The sequence below is a fragment of the Podarcis erhardii genome (assembly GCF_964252035.2).
Source record: "Podarcis erhardii genome assembly, chromosome: 12".
In the NCBI taxonomy this organism is placed as follows: Eukaryota; Metazoa; Chordata; class Lepidosauria; order Squamata; family Lacertidae; genus Podarcis; species Podarcis erhardii.
In genome coordinates, this window is record NC_138513.1 from 18,787,956 (window position 1) to 18,803,804 (window position 15,849).

Here is a 15,849-nt window from a genome sequence, read left to right on the forward strand (position 1 = left end):
GACACAAGAGGAGTAAATTAATCAAAAGATATCAAGCATGGAAGAATACTTGGACTTGTTATTAAGGCCCATCTAACTTCTGTCAATAACATTAACAGGGATTGGACCCAGACAGAACTCAGTCAGTGCATAGGGCAGCCACACTCCAGCTAAAATCTTTTCTGTGAAAGGAGTGCCTTGCGGATGACTATCAGAGTGCCAGGGTGTATAAGGAACAATGAAGTACAATGGATGAACAATAACTTTTTGGTCTGATTGGCAACTGCCTTGTCAATCCTAATTGATTAGGCATTAGCAACCACCTAATTAAGGGAAAGGGACGCAGGTAGTGCTGTGGGTTAAACCACAGAGCCTAGGACTTGCTGATCAGAAGGTCGGCGGTTGGAATCCCCACGACGGGGTGAGCTCCCGTTGCTCAGTCCCTGCTCCTGCCAACCTAGCAGTTCGAAAGCACGTCAAAGTGCAAGTAGATAAATAGGTACTGCTCCGGCAGGAAGATAAACGGTGTTTCCGTGCGCTGCTCTGGTTCGCCAGAAGCGGCTTAGTCATGCTAGACACATGACCTGGAAGCTGTCTTCAGACAAACGGCAGCTCCCTTGGCCTATAGAGCGAGATAAGCGCACAACCCCAGAGTCATCCGCAACTGGACCTAATGGTCAGGGGTACCTTTACCTTTAATTAAGATTATGAGAAGATTTCATCCCCTATTACAACTGCCCCTCCTTTTCCTTCCTCTGTTCATGTCCACTGTTGTATTTAGGTTTTAAGCTCTTTATGACTGAGATCTGGCTTCTTATACCTGGCACTTTACAGAGCAAAACATCAATGACACTATATAAGCACACACATGTATATATTTGATACTATTTGGACAGATGCAAGGAAAAGGAAGTTTCTGCTAACAAGGAAGGTTCTGGTAACCAAAGCAGTGGTGGTCTTTGTTTGCTCAGGCCTATGGCACAGCACCGACCCCTCTCGCTCTCCAAGCTTCAGCGAAAGCCTGCATTCGCCCCATAGGACGCACACAGATTTCCCCTTCATTTTTGAAGGGGACGCACACAGATTTCCCCTTCATTTTTGAAGGGGAAAAAGTGCGTCCTATAGGGCGAAAAATACGGTAATTAACGTTCATGAATAAAATCTGAGAGCTACTCCAACCGATGCGGCATCCCTACCCAAGCAGGCAGTCAGTCACTCCTGTGCCAGTCCACATTACTAATGCCTACACTGCATCACTCTTATTTTAAAACCTGTCTTTCCTGCCCTGGACACCCTTTTCAAATGCAGGGGCAGCCTTGAGTGGCAAAGATGACAGCATGAAATTGTAACACAACTGACCTCAACTGATTTGTTAGGAACTGGAAAAATGTACACTTCAGAAATGAATTACTTTCTAAATCCTCTGAAATCCTTCTCCGTAAGTCGGTATATTCCTTGCTTCTTTCCTCATATAGTTTTGGCTAAGCTGCTCTTCATTAAAGCAAGGCTCATTATGCAGCTACAGTGGAGACAGAACTATCCCTACCTACAATGTTGGCAGGGAGAATATTAGCTCTCAAATATGGAAAAGGGAATACATATATGATAATAAAGAGCAAAGCAAGTAAAGCACAAAATCCTCAGATGTGGCACAGTGAGCCTAGTGAAGTCAAGAAAAAAACCTAGTTGAGCTACCCAAAGTATAATCAAAATTGATCAAAGCTCATGTGGTCCCACTCATTCTTCCCCAGTGGCAGGTTTTGGTTTTTGTTTTAAATGGGATTAGGGTCAAATGGGATGTGGAGATACAGGATCAAAGAAGTAGAGAAGCGGAACAGTCAATCCCTCTCACAAGGAACTCAGAATTGTAGCTCTGAGAAGGAAATAGGAGCCTCCAAACAACTGTCCGAATCCTTAACAACAGCTCCAAGAATTCTTTGTGGGAAGCCATGGCTGTTTAAAATGGTACCATAGTGCTTTAAATGTGTCCAAAATGTGGGGAAAAAAACACCTCCCTGCTCATCTCTGTCCTGCCAGAATAAGCAGAGTTGCTGCTTCTATGTTCAGTTGCACTCATACTTCTTCTGTGAAACCATGGCTGGGATTGGGCTAAGCAGTTATTTGAAATATATTAAATAAAATCATAGAATTGTGGAGTTGGAAGGTATCTCAATGGTCATCTAGTCCACCCCCTGCAATGAAAGAATCTGCCGATGGCCCGTATGGGGATTGAACCTGCAACTTGTCATTAATAGCACCATGCTCTAACTAGCTGAGCTAACTGAAAATAGTCCATCCTAATTCTTCAGCTTTTATTTTTTTCTTGACTTCATGCTTTTACATTGCCTTATGATTTGTATGAGTGTGTGTGTGTGTTCCGCTTGGGTATTATTTTCATGTGGAGCGCTATATAAGTTCTGAAACAAACATAAAACATTTGAATACTTGCAAAAAGGAAACTTTTCTTTAAAAAAGCAATTTCTTTCTTTCTTTCTTCCTCCCTCCCCCTCCCCCTCTCTCACATAGGGGAAACGCCTTTTCTGGAAGCGTATGCACGTTGTTGTGACACGTGTGTGCGTGAATCTCTAAACGCAATGAATACCCCCATCCCGTTTAAAATCAATTTGTCTTATTCATATGCCTGCTTTTTTTTCTTTTTCAAAATTAATAAAACAGTTGACAGTAAAACCCAGAGGCTTCATCAACATATGATCCAGTTACCCGGGAACAAACATTTTCCTTGCCTTAGACGGCTTCCCAGCCCAGCCTTGGCCCGGAAAGTCTCACCAGTTCAGCGAGATCTGTACACTACTGTTTACACGGGTAGCTGCGTTCCCAAGAACCCACAACGCCTGTCCCCTCGCTCTTTCCTAACGCGTCCGGCTTCTCCCGTTGCTAGGTTACACCACCAGGCGAGAGACCAGCGCATGCGTAACAGGAGCTTCCCGGGCCCGTAAAGCACAGAGTATAGGCGGGAGGAAAGCAGAGCCCGCTGTAGCTAGTCATAGACTTGCTCAAGTAGACTAGCACACCACTTACAGATTCCGGGTTCGCTTTGAGCGCCATCTTTATTTCCGCTGGGGCGGGACTAAAAGCTCATAGAAAGCAATGACAAAACAAATTCCTTCCAGTAGCACCTTAAAGACCAACTAAGTCAGTTCTTGGTATGAGCTTTCGTGTGCATGCACACTTCTTCAGATGAGTGTATCTGAAGAAGTGTGCATGCACACGAAAGCTCATACCAAGAACTGACTTAGTTGGTCTTTAAGGTGCTACTGGAAGGAATTTGTTTTGTTTTGACTATGGCAGACCAACACGGCTACCTATCTGTAACAGAAAGCAATGAGTGGGGCAGGAATTTAACGTGCCTGTGATGGAGCAGTAGCGCCTTCTCTCCACCACCCCAACAAAACGTGGCAGCAATGACAATTCTAGTACCCTTTCCAACTCAGGTCTTGTCTTACGTATGGATTTTTATTTTTATTTTAACTTTGAAACATTTAAAAGCACAACAATCTGCATTCAAGTTTTCAGATTAAGATTGCTTTTACGTGCGTAAATGAATGTATATGCATGGCTTTTAATTGTTACCCGTTCTGGTATTCCTTTTTGGTTTTGTTTTCCACCGAACAGCGAGATAGAAGTGTTTCAAATAAATAAACTGAGCCCTGGATTTTCTCCTGGGACGTGTGACTTTAGTAGGCTGATCGTTTCTTTTATTTATACCCCTCCTTTTTCCCTGATAGGGACTTATATTTACAGCAACCGTAAATGTGTGTGTATGGAAGAGTTTTGGTTGGAACTCTAAACCAATCTCATCCTCAGCCGTCTCAGAATAATTGAATCGTAACTTTAAAGAATTTATCTCTATGTAGTCACTGTGCTGCTTCTAATGCTGCTGCTGATGACGACGACGACGACACATGCGCAGTTACTAGCAGGGATCGGGGTTTTTGAAAGCTCAGAAGGAGGAGCCTCTGCTCCTCCTGTCCGCCTTATTTTCTTGGAAACCCTTTTCGTTATCTCACGCCTACGCCACGTTACAGAGGTGGTGTACAAGAGACATATGATCCAGTGTTAGTTCCTAAAACACCCACATTCCCTCTGGTACAAAATAACGCAGTTCGCTTTCGGAAATACAGTAATTCACACACAAACACATACTGCATTTTAATTTGTATATATGCGTGTGTGCATTTTAACCGCACCTTCCATAACGTGTTCTTTCCTACACTTAGTTACACAGCTGTGAGCTCAAGATTAAACTGTCCAATTACAAATACCATCATAGACAGCAATAATGTGGATGCACTGCAGAATATCACAGAGCAACGTGAGCAGATTAAATCCACCACTAAAGTAGAATACACCAAACCATAAACTTTATCCATACAGTATTCTATTTCCTCATATCTGGGATTAAAACATAAGGTTTCCAGGTCCAAAGGCAACACATAATCTTCCATACAGACATGGGACTCAACATCTTTCTTTTGAGAATTTGAACACTGGGATTAAGTCCCCTTCCACCATAACCACCTTCACTCCCTTTAGCTACTCTTCAGGAACATACTGGCCCACCTTCAAAAGTGGGAGTGAAAAGAACCACCACCATTCTCTGTAAAATAAAACCAGTGCTTTTTTCTTTAAAAAATGTTTAGGGATACTCTCATTTTGACCCGAGAAAGCCACCATTTTATTGTTCAAATTGGGGAAAATAAATACAGCAAATGGACAAAAGTACAAAGATTCAAAAAATGTTTAGGGGTATGCATACCTCTGCATCCCCCCAGAAAAAAAGCACAGAATAAAACCTTAATAAGATTGTCCCCTGCCCCTTGTGGAGCTAATGAGACTTTGCCTTCACCACTCCATAAACACAACAGAAAGGTCAGAACACGATTAAAAACATTTGTATTCTGCCCTTCCTCCAACTTCCTCAGACACTATATGTGGCAATTATCAGAATTTATTTACGACAATTTTGCAACATAGGAACATGCCATTCGTCCATCTAGGGTTGGGAACCTGTGGCCCTGCGTACATTTGCTGAACTACGGTGCCCATCATCCCTGACCATTGGCCATACTGGCTGGGGCTGATGGGAGTTGGAGTCCAACAACACCTGGATACCCATAGTTCCTCATCCATTGTCTACACTGACTGGCAGCAGTTCTGCAGGGTTTCAAATGGAACATTTCCAGTCCTACCTGGAGATGCCAGATTGAACCTGGGACAGTCTGCATGCAAAGCAGATAACTATTACCAAGTGACAAACATTCCCCTCTTAGCTGTTGCCCTTCTCCTTGTTCAAGGTAGGTTAGGATGTTTGTGCTACTGGCCCAAGATCACTCAATAAGCCTCTTAGCCCGAAACCAGATCTCCTTTGTTCAAGTCCAACAGAGGCAGCTTTAGGGGAGCACAACCGGTTCATTTGCACTGGGTGCAGAGCCTCAGGGGTGCCACAGAGGGCATCTCAGCTGTGATGTAGACTGGGAGGACTTCTGGGTTGGCGCCTCCAGCAATGGCTGAATTCCTCTGATCGGGAGGAATTTGCTTTGTGGAAATTAGGGTCTGGCCGCCACGGCGAAGGCGGGGACCCTCCAAAAATCACAGGCGGGAGAAGCCTGTGAACGTGGGATTCGGCTGGCACCTTTTGTGCCTCCCCTACTCGCGGGGAAACCCAGTTTTGGGGATCCGGAGCGACGTGGGGTGAGTGGCGTGGTGCTTCGAATTGACTGCTTCTTTCACGGAGTGAAGCCGCATAGCTGTTGTCGGAGAGCGCTGCCTTTTACTGTGGACAATTTGATCTTAAAACAACTACCCATGAGTAGAACGGAAAATTGGATTTTTAAACGTCTTAATTTGGCACCGAAACAGGGAGGTTTAAAACAGGAAGTCCGCCTTCCCCTTTTGTAAATAGACTGAAGCAAAGAGGCTGCAAGCTAAAGTCTCGGAAAGTCTTCTGTAAAGGATTAAACCTCCATCGGTTAAAATCATTAAACCCCCCCTTGGAAGCAGGAGAAGAGGGGGAAAATTTTGGATCGTGTAAGCCTGCAGGAGAGAGAGCGAAGAAAGATAAATTACCACTGCTTCGAACCTGGAAACGGGCTGCTAATAAGACTGACGTTTTGGGAAAGTTCATTGACTGTGAATAAAATGTATGTGGACAGATAGCAAATAAGAGAAATATATTGTTTCCATTGTTTCCTTCTGCGTTTAAAAAGGAGTAAAAGTAACCGAAAATTGAAACTAATTTTGTTGCTTGAACTGTGTTTAAAAGGATTGATACAAACAGAAATTGTTTCCCTCTAGAGGGAGCCTTTGAAACTGTTACAGGAGTGGAGCTGGGGGGATTACCAGCTGCAGAGATAAAAAACTGTGAGAACCAGGGATTGACCTTGGATTGGTAAGAATGTCGACAGAAGAAGCCTTAGTGATTGCATTATGCAAGATAAGTGCTTCATTGGAACAGCTTCATAAGAAGACGGATGTGATGACTATCAAAATTGACAATTTGGGACAAAAAGTGACTGATTTGAGACAAAAAGTGAACATCTATACAGAAACTATTCAGGAATTGTTTCAGGAATCTACTTTGACATGGCAAATTGTTGAGAAGGCAAGGGAGAAAGTTGTTGTTGAACCTAAAGTAATACAAGTGGAGAGAGTCCCAGTCTTACAGAGGCAATTTGATGAATATAAGTTGTTGCCTTCTATGACTGAATTTAGAGAAAGTCAGATTTTGAGGATTGGAACCCTGCTTGGATTTGAGAAGGAAAGTTGGATAGATTCCCTCATGCAGGGATGTACTGATCTTTGGGATTTGGACTTGGGCCAGGAGGAGACTGGAGTTGTGGGGACTTTCAGTTTTGGAGGGATTTTGAAACACGTCCTGAAACATCTTTTGGACTATAGTGCTAACTACGGAGATTTGGCTGACCTGTCAAGAAGGAATAAAAACATTGCTAGGTTGGAGCCTCCCCGAGATCTACTCCTCGGCATCAAAGGAAGGAAATTAAGAACAAGATCAACAGAAGACAAAGTAAAGTGCATGTATAATTATGAAGAAGATCTGCAGAAGGGACTTGGAAAAGAGTTAAGAGCCTTGGACAGAAGATCACCAGGTTGATGGACCATATGGAATAGACGGAAAGGACTGGCAGAATCCGAGACCAGGGAGAAGAGACGGTGGAAGAAGATTGGAAAAAGTTTAAAGTTTATTTATAGAAATATTGTAAAATTAATGAGTGTTAGAAAAATGTTGGAATGAAATTATATGGCTTTAGTAGAAGTGTTATAAGGAGTTAAGTATAAATAAGTATTATGGTATAAATGGAAGATAAGGTTAAAATAAGTTAAGATAATTATATGACAGAAAATAGAGAAAGAGGGAAAGGAATTACTGAAATAATTAATAGAAGTGGAATACAAAAAGGGAGGTGAGAGGAGGTCGATGAAACGAGGGAATGAAAGATAGGGCATTGAAACGGTATGATGTATGTTTTTTTAATTTTTTATGTTTAGTTTAATGTGTTAATGTTGTGTTGTGCATTGTTTATATATTGCATTGTATTGTATTGTATTGTATTGTATTGTATTTCTTTTGTCTTTTTTTTCTTTTCTTCTTTTTTTTGTAAGGTTTAAAAGTAATAAATGTTATTTAAAAAAAAAAAGATGTAGACTGGAAGGTGATGGGTGGGGGCTGAATTTTGCCGTCGCACAGGGTGCCACTGAAATTTGAGACTCCAAGTCTGACACCAGTGCTAACCATCAAACTGGGTGAAATTATCCCACAAGTTCACATGCTTATTGAGGCATTTTGTAACTGAAGTGCAGGAGGAATTGACGATTCTACTCACCTGAAAGGTGTGATTACATCCAGGGTAATCATTTGTAGGAGCTAATTAGAAAACTGGAGTAATGTACTGTAGTCATAAGAATATGGTCTCAGGACATTGGAATATTGGTCTCTTTCTACAGTGGTACCTCGGGTTAAGAACTTAATTCGTTCTAGAGGCCCATTCTTAACCTGAAACTGTTCTTAACCTGAGGTACCACTTTAGCTAATGGGGCCTCCCGTGCTGCCGCCGCACGATTTCTGTTCTCATCCTGAAGCAAAGTTCTTAACCCGAGGTACTATTTCTGGGTTAGTGGAGTCTGTAACCTGAAGCGTCTGTAACCTGAAGCGTCTGTAACCCGAGGTATCACTGTATTGGCAAGTGATATGCATACTCTGCACTGGGAATATTTGCTTCCATTCATGGTTTAATTGTGGACCTGTCACTCATCTCTATTTGTTCATTGTTGCCAATATAAACATTACTCTCATGGGACTATTAGCAAATTGGTATTTGGAATGAACTTTTTAGCCTTCTTTTATCGGAGAGCTTTGCTGTTCAAATTCCTCCTGTGAGAATCTCTTTCTCCACCTTTCTTTCAAATAAGTAAAATAACACATAGACACACATTGTTTTATGAAATAGTCAGCCAACCCCCCTCCCACAAAGAATCTATTAGCTTTGTGAAAGAAAACATCCTGGTCCTCTTCTCATTCTGTACTGACTATTCAGAACTTGAGTTTCATCTAATGCTATGAACAAATTAATAGCATTTGGCAGCGTGTACTGTGGCAAAGGGATTCATGGCATTTTTCTTTTCCAGTGTCATGAACAGGTTGGAGGCAGAGGAATGGCGGGAGGAACCAGCTGGGGAACCACCAAGAGAAGAAGCCTCAGAGCCTGGGGAGTGGTGGTGGGACAACAATGAGGGGTCACAGGGAGAAAAGAGAGAAGACTGGGAAGAGGAGGTGTCAGAAGCTGAAGATGTAAGAGGGCTTAGTGAGCTGGAAGAGTCTGTGGCAGAGAGCAGTCCAGAAGTAGAAGCTGAAGCAGGAGGGTGGGAGGAGAGAGGCAGAGATGAATCAGGCTGATGAAAGAGTCATGAGAGTCTCCCTCACCTGCTTCAACAAGCTCCCCTCAACCCTTCTCTCCCAGAACCAGAAGAGGCATGAAAAGGGCAGAGGAGAGATTAGCGATGTGCAAACACAGTCTCTGATTGCTTGGGAAGAAACCCTGGAGAAGAAGGGGCTTAGGTAGCTGCGGGGAGGGGGTACCTTCAGCCTCAACAACTGCTTCATGGAAGCTAGACCTACTAGAGATGAGTTGCTGGGCTCATTAGGCCTGACACTCCTGTGCAGAACGTGTTTTTGCTAATAATGAGTTAACTCCAACTTGCACAGTGTGATTTACTGCTGGCTAGCTGCTGACATCAAACAATATCCAGTACTAGGTTTACCAACAAGAGCACAACTATTTTTCTCACATATATTATGTGCATACAGCACTACCACCATGCCCCTGGTTGCAAATCCATTATTTTTTTCCCCAATATACCTGGTTTTAATCACATACACCAGTGGTGGGAAATCTTTTTCAGACCAAGGGCCACATTGCTTTCTGGGCATACTTCTGGCAGCCAAATTCCAGCAGAGGGCAGAGCCAGAGACTAGGTGGGAAAACGATTGGAAAATCTACCTTTATACATTGGACTAGTTTCTACACAGACTCATACACACATCTGTATTCAGGCAAGCAAGAGGCATTATCAGATTCCAGGCAGACGAAAAACACCCGTGGAGGGTGCAAAGGTGAGCAAGAGGAGAGAAGGTGTGGCTGAAGAGAAGGTGTAGCCTAAGGAGAGTCCTCAAGACCAGCCAGAGAGGTCTGGACCCTAGAGCGGCACTTTTGGCCTCCGGTCCTGAGCTTCCATGTCCCTGATTTATATCCTGCTCTTTCATCTAAACGATAATCAAAGCAACTGACAAAAACAATGTAAATTATAATATTAATAGAATAGAATAGAATAGAATAGAATAGAATAGAATAGAATAGAATAGAATAGAATAGAATAGAATAGAATAGAATATTTGGAACTTCCTGCCTGTTGATATCAAGCAGGCACAATCACTGTACTCTTTTGGTTCCTGCTGAAAACATTCTTGTTTAGACAAGTCTACCCAGATGCTTAGAAAGCTGAGGTAATTTGAATCTGTTTTAGCATTTTAACTTCTGTATGTTTTAAAGTATGGTTGTGATTTTTAAAAATTGATTTTATTGTTTTATCTTTTTGTAAACCTCTTTGAGGTTCTTCACAATCAAGCAGTGTATAAATTTTATGAAATAAATCAATAAAATAAGGTAACAAGAAGAGATAAATCCTCAGCGTTAAATCCTCATGCTGGGAGAAGTACTGGCAGAGTTCACTTCTTCTGAGCTGCTTCCCACTTTGAAAATGTCAAAAATCAAATTGCCACCCACCCAAGAGCATTAGGTGGGGTGATCACCAGATCAGTTTATAAAACTACGAGGGTGGCTTTCACTGGAAACATAGCAAAGGTTTTCCAGTTGAGATGAAATTGTTATGAAAATGTTTTCTGAAATATAATAATGTTTTTGTTTTGAGTATAAATAACTTTATTTTATTTACTATGCAGTCCATATTATAGGCAACAAATAAAGTAACACTATATCTTCTTGGGTGACATAAATGTTACCATTTTCAAAAAGGTTTTTAGCATTCATATTGTGGTTTCTCCTTCAGTGATATTTAAAGCCAGTCTTTCTGTTTGTTTAAGCCTTTTGAAGTAATTTATTTTTGGAGTGTCTTCTTGGATCATCACTGTGTGCTGTTCAACGACACAGCAAACCAATATTTTAGCAGGAATTCCTGTTTTATGCAAGCATGGAATGTGACTAGAATGGTGACCCTACTAGAGCATGTTTGATAGTGTGAGGTCTCTAAAATTATTCTCAGAATGCCACTCACTGATTACTCTATTTTTCGCAAGGGCCCTCAGGCACTAATGCACCTAAGAACCAGTAGCCAACTCCAGGGCTGCTTTTCCTTGCCCATTGAAGCACTTTGGCTCCTCTCCTTGGTTCCTTGTAGCTTTGCAATGACTAAATTTGGGGGTGCAGCCATAATTTTGTTTCTCCAGTGTCCCTGAGGCTGCATTTTCACTGTTGGTTTTGTTGTAAGCACTTTTGGCTTTATGTTGTTGTTGTTGTTTAGTTGTTTAGTCGTGTCCGACTCTTCGTGACCCCATGGACCAGAGCACGCCAGGCATTCCTGTCTTCCACTGCCTCCCGCAGTTTGGTCAAACTCATGCTATTATATGCCTGTTGTCTTTGTCCATGGAGTTTTCTTGGCAGGGATATTGCCAAGTATCCTGCCGGTTCCTGCTCCAGGTGGATCACGTTTGGCCAAAACTCTCCACTATGACCTGTCCATCTTGGGTGGCCCTGCATGGCATAGCTCATAGCTTCTCTGAGTTATTCAAGCCCCTTTGCCACGGCAAGGCAGTGATCCATGACCACTGCCTTGGTTTTATACATCCCCCCAACTCCTCTTTCCTTTTTCCACATCTCAGGATACATCTGTCCCTTCCCACCCCGCAATCCTCATAGTACAATGGTTTTCAACTGATGTGCCACAGTGCCCTGGGGCGCCTTGAATGATGGTGAAGGGAGCCAAGAACAGGACCAATCTCTGTACCTCCTTCTTTCCCTCCCATCTCTTAATAGATACTGTAGATTAGATTGTGTAGATTAATAGAAGTGGCCACGTGTGGTGGAAGCGAGGGTTGTGTCATCTGCAAAGTGTGCCTGATGGGAAATGTAGTTCCTGAGCCCTGCCTCCACCTTGGAGGGGGCTGCACTGTCCGCAGACAGGCTGAAGGTGAGCCTCAGAAAGTGAGGGAGCCGTGGACTCAGAAAGGTTGTAAACCTATGGTTTAACCAGCTTCCTCAACCTCAGCCCTCCAGATGCTTTGAGACTACAATTCCCATCATCCCTGACCACTGGTTCTGCTAGCTATGGATCATGGGAGTTGTAGGCCAAAAACATCTGGAGGGCCGAGGTTGAGGAAGCCTGGTTTAGGAGTTGGTATTAGGTGCCGCAGGAGAAAGCAGCTATTGGTTACTATTGCTTTGACACCCCCCCAAAAGGATCAAAGCCTCTCCCCTGAACTGAGGGGACCTTTCCTGAAACAGAAGGATTCCTTCCACTCACAGAAGAGTTAACTCTGCACACAACCCAATGTGGAACTTTATTTTCTTGTTTTTGTGTGCAAAACAAAGCATGTAATTTAAAGTTACATATAATTGGTTAGAAGAAGCATTACCATGACTGCCAAAAATCCTGTCCCGATTTATCGAGCCCCCACTCATGTGAGACAAATCAAGTGTGAGTTTTCACAAAGTTTGTAATCCATAATTATTTGGAACAGCATCTTTCATCTTCATCTTGCAAAGGCATTTAAAAGCAACATGGATTTGTTCATCAAAGCCCCACACATTTGAAAGATTTAAAGCTTCAGAAAAAATTGTGTACTTTCTGGTTCCTGAAATAATCTTTCCAAATGCACAGAAAGCACCCTGCTGAAGAAGACATTTTTCATTTCCTGAATGATCAGTCCTGGCGTTATTATTTGCCAGATTGCATACTTGAAAGAAGACTTGCTCACATTACTTTTTCCAGAGGCATCAATCACTTTATGTTTATGATCAGCTATGAGTTATGAATATGATCTACTGGCATATTGTACAAAGATTTCCTCATTCACCTTGCTTGATATAATAACCCTGAAAGGCTTGGTAATAAAGAACTTTTTTCCCTGTTGACTTGTGTAAGAACGAACGTACAACTCGTCATCAAGATTATTACTTCACTGAAACAACCAATATCATTTTTCTTCCCACAAAAATATCCAGTTTTAAAGTTAACCCTTGTTTAGCCATTGATTTAATTGTACCTTAAGTATAAGAGTCTCGAACACTAAGAATTATGTTGCGTTGTGATTCCATTGGAACCACTGAATGAGCTAGATGGCCTGACTCAGTACAGTGGTACCTCGGGTTAAGTACTTAATTTGTTCCGGTGGTCCATTCTTAACCTGAAACTGTTCTTAACCTGAAGCACCACTTTAGCTAATGGGGCCTCCTGCTGTTGCCGCACCGCCAGAGCACGATTTCTGTTCACATCCTGAAGCAAAGTTCTTAACCCGAGGTACTATTTCTGGGTTAGTGGAGTCTGTAACCTGAAGCGTCTGTAACCTGAAGCATCTGTAACCCGAGGTACCACTGTATAAGGCAGCTTCCTATTTTCTTACTCAGCAGGTGAGGCTTCGGTTAACAACACAAAAAGAGCCGGCTGGATCAGGCCAATGGCCCATCTAGTCCAGTATCCTGCTCTCACTGTAGCCAACCAGCTGCTCATGAGCCATTCCAGGCAAACTGATTTTTGGATGCTTTGGAGTCACATGGTAAAGTGTTTCTATGCAAGTGCACATTGTAACACACACACAATTGCTTCTGCAATATCATGTGACCATCTGCAAAGTGGATCCACTCTGTCCAAATCATAGGAAGCACATCGGAGTCTTTGGAAGCAATAACAAAAAAGCAGAGCTGCAGTAAAAAAGTTATACGCATTCAAGCAAAAAGGCACCAAATAGCATCTGGTCTAATGACAAAATTGTGCAGGGACTAACTATCCTTTGTGACTAACAAAAGAAGACTGCTAGCTCCCTGTTCCACAGCAAGAGGAGGAACCCCATTTAAGCTTTCTTCTTGCCAAGCAGCCAGGGGCCAGTGTCTCACAAATATGATAAAAACCATGCTTTACTGTACTAATGTATGTGTGATTTATGCTTCTTTTTGTAAGTGGAGCACATTACAAGCAGCTGAAGTAAACAAAGTGCTTGGCTTGTGTGCCGTTACGCCTTAATCTCCTTCTAAATTATATTGCTCATTTTTAAAATGTGCACTCATAAGCTCTAGAAAGTGTTGCTTATATGCATTTTTGCTGCTGATAATCAAGCTGATGTGTGTGCTTAAGAGAACCTTGGCTTAACCCTCTATATAATTTGCTATTATTGGAAGCCAGTTGAGATGATTACTAGGGTTTGTGTTTTTTTCCATCTAGATTGTGCCAGAATCCAAAAAACAGCAGGTAGTCATACACATTATGCTTTCCTTCTTCTATTTTGTGTGTGTTGTTACAAAAGCCTAATTGGATCAAGTATGGGTCATGCGTTGGATCTTTTATTTCTAAATATGTAAAATAACACCCCTCTTCATCTAAATGCCTGTCCTTGGTTTGTTGAGGCTATCTGTTCCATATTTCATAACTGGCTGGAATCACCTTTTTTGGAGAAGTAAAAGAATTGGGCAGGGGAGAGGGATGAGTAAGTATTAGTGCAGGGATGGGGAAGATGTGGCCCTACAGATGTTTTTGGACTCCCATCTCTCATTACCCCCAAATAGCTTGGTCTATAGTCAGGAAGGGATGCGGGTGGTGCTGTGGGTTAAACCACAGAGCCTAGGACTTGCTGATCAGAAGGTTGGCGGTTCGAATCCCCGCAACGGGGTGAGCTCCCATTGCTCAGTCCCTGCTCCTGCCAACCTAGCAGTTCGAAAGCACCTCCAAGTGAAAGTAGATAAATAGGTACCGCTCCAGCGGGAAGGTAAACGGCGTTTCCATGCACTGCTCTGGTTCGCCAGAAGCGGCTTAGTCATGCTGGCCACATGACCTGGAACCTGTACGCCAGCTCTCTCGGCCAATAAAGTGAGATGAGTGCCGCAACCCCAGAGTCGGTCACGACTGAACCTAATGGTCAGGGGCCCCTTTGCCTTTACTTATAGTCAGGAAGGATAGGGGCTATAAACCAGGTGTGGGGAACCTTTGGCTTTTGGATGTTGCTGAACTACAATCTCCACCATCCCTGGCCATTGGCCATGCATGCAGGGGCTGATGGCAGTTGTAGTTCATCAACATCCAGGAGGCCAATGGTTCCCCCTACTGCTTTAGTCCATTGACATCTGGAAGGCCACAGGTTAGCATTCCCTGTCTTTAGGAAATAGAATATTTCAGAACATGACAGGTCTTTAAAAACAAATATTCCTTCCTTCGGAATACCCCAGCTTTGTAGCTGAGCAGACCAGACAGTACCTCCCCAGAGGGACCCTTATTTTTGTAATTGTGATCTGGCAATCTTACTGTGCTCATTACTCTGCTCCTTAGACCAAATCCTCTCTCAGTGTAAATTAGAATAACTAGCTTTGATGGGAACTGCAGTCGTTTACATTGTCTAAGGAGATGGTCCTGTGAAAATGACTCTCTTTTTTTTTGCCAGCAGGAATTCAACTCAGCTCTTGTTCAATTTTCTGCTTCAAGATAATGGAAAAAAATAGGTGGGGGGCGGAGGGAAACCATGTACACCACCTTGAGCTCATGGGAGTAGAGGTGAGATATAAATGTAACAAATAAATAAAAATGAACAACAAACAACAGGTTCTAGCAATAAATCCCATACGTGAACTCAGGGTGTTGTCATTTCTGCAAGAGTATCTATGTAGGTAAATACAATTCTTGTATTAAAAACAAAAACAAAAACAAATAAGCCTCTCTCCAGCACACATATTTTGCTCACTTTTTTTCTGTGTAATTTGCAGTGCATACATCATAAGCAATATATTTCAGTGGTGGCTTTACATAGGTAACAATTATGGAAATGTGCTGATAAAATGCATCTTTTACAGCTGTAATTCTGTGTATTAGGAGCATTTAATGGAGGGGTAGAGGCAATGACCCAGTTCCTCAGCTTGCTTTCTGCTTCCAGTGGTGTGGTAGCAACATTTGTGTCATGCCACTTTGAGGTGCCTTGGTTCTTCCACCTCCTTCAGGCCAGACAGTAAAAGGCCCCACACTACCCAGAGGTCCTCTGCCAGACGACAAAATGTGGATGCAGTGGAAGCAATAAAGCTATCCTTCTTTGCTGCCTTCACTGCCACCAGGTCAGGTAGGCTC

At 42.7% G+C, this 15,849-nt stretch overlaps 2 protein-coding genes across 11 annotated transcripts in view; one reads left to right on the plus strand and one right to left on the minus strand.

Annotated features, from left to right (window-relative positions):
• Positions 1 to 2,989, minus strand: part of ARMC3 (armadillo repeat containing 3) — a 56,738-nt gene extending 53,749 nt beyond the window's left edge. For 4 of the 9 annotated variants that reach the window (XM_081834651.1, XM_081834646.1, XM_081834654.1 and 1 more), the window contains exons 1-2: positions 2,724 to 2,987; positions 1,339 to 1,525 (exon numbers count right to left, since the gene is read on the minus strand). The gene's annotated coding sequence lies outside the window, so the exon portion shown is untranslated. Of the gene's footprint in view, positions 1 to 1,338; positions 1,526 to 2,723 lie in introns of all 9 variants that reach the window. The other 5 variants (XM_081834652.1, XM_081834650.1, XM_081834647.1 and 2 more) reach the window with 5 other exon arrangements.
• PIP4K2A (phosphatidylinositol-5-phosphate 4-kinase type 2 alpha) overlaps positions 1 to 15,849 on the plus strand; it is a 163,424-nt gene that overhangs the window by 61,798 nt on the left and 85,777 nt on the right. The window lies entirely within an intron of this gene.